The sequence below is a fragment of the Myotis lucifugus genome, unplaced genomic scaffold (genome assembly GCF_000147115.1).
Source record: "Myotis lucifugus unplaced genomic scaffold, Myoluc2.0 scaffold_20, whole genome shotgun sequence".
In the NCBI taxonomy this organism is placed as follows: Eukaryota; Metazoa; Chordata; class Mammalia; order Chiroptera; family Vespertilionidae; genus Myotis; species Myotis lucifugus.
In genome coordinates this window covers 5,521,792-5,523,021 of record NW_005871068.1, presented here as the reverse complement: position 1 = coordinate 5,523,021, position 1,230 = coordinate 5,521,792, and the positions used below count along the sequence as shown (strand labels likewise).

Genomic DNA, 1,230 nt, shown 5'->3' with positions numbered 1-1,230 from the left:
TTAGGTGCCATGTGAGCCCCCGCTGGGCATGCTCTTATCCAAACAAGGACACAAGGCCCTAGCAGGAGAAATTCGGATTTCCCCCTTCCCAACTGCCCTGCCCACAGACACCTTGGTCATGCAGCTTTAGCACAAGGGCCTCTCTGAGTGCACCACCCTGGCAAAGGCCCCCTGGAGCCTCTGTGAGTCACCACTGGGAGCGCGTGAACCCAACAAAGGGCACAGCACCCTGGTAGCAAAAACTGAGTCTTGTGCTCGCTTCGGCAGCACATATACTAAAATTGGAACGATACAGAGATTAGCATGCCCCCTGCGCAAGGATGATCCATATTTTTCTTAAAAAACAAAACAAAACAAAAAAAACCCTGCGTCTTCCCACTCCATAGTTACTGACCTCCAGACACCACAATCACACTTTTCCAGCGTGCAGGCCTCCTGAGCCTGTTGCCCCTATAGGCAGCTTTTGGGTGCCTTGTGAGCCCCCGCTGGGCATGCGAAAATTCAACCAAGGATGCAAGGCAGCAAATATTGGGACTTCCCCCTTCCCGGCTGCTGACCTCCGGACATCGCAGTTGCTCCTTGCCAAAACACAGGCCTACTGAGCCCACTGCCCCTATAGGCAGCTCCTGGGTGCCTCCTTGAGCCCCCCCTAGGTGCGCTTGTAACCAAACAAGGGAACACGGACCAGGCACTAGAAATTTGGACGTTCCCCTTCCCAGCTGCCTACCCACAAACACTGCAGTTGCGTGGTTTCAGCATGCAGGCCCCCTGAGGCCGCCGCCCCAACAAGTGACTCCTGGATGCCTCTGTGAGCTGCCATTAGGTGCACTCATATCCAACCAAGGGCACAAGGCCCAGCAGCAGAAACTCGGACTCCCCACTCCTTGGTGGCTGACCTCTGGTCACTGCAGTCTCTCTAATCCAGCACACAAGCACCCTGAGCCCGCTGCCCCAGCAGGTGGCCCCTGAGTGCTTCTCTGAGCCACTGCAAGGCGCAACCCCAGCTGCTGGCATCCAGTTCCCAAGGTAGCGCCACTCCAGCACACGGGCCCCCTGAACCCACTGCGCCAGCAGACAGCTCCTGGGTGCCTCTATAAGTGGCTGCTGAGCACACATATCCAACCAAAGGCACACATCCTCCAAAGCAGAAACTAGGACTTCTCCCTCCACAGGGCCGGTTGCACACCTCTATCACTCTGATCCAGCGTGTGGAACCCACGAGCACACACC

General features: G+C 56.7%; 1 non-coding gene across 1 annotated transcript; it reads left to right on the top strand.

The window, feature by feature from the left end:
- Positions 1-251: 251 nt before the first annotated feature.
- Positions 252-356, top strand: LOC111825301. Its single transcript, XR_002828473.1, has one exon. It is a non-coding gene; the product is annotated as a U6 spliceosomal RNA (small nuclear RNA).
- Positions 357-1,230: the final 874 nt, after the last annotated feature.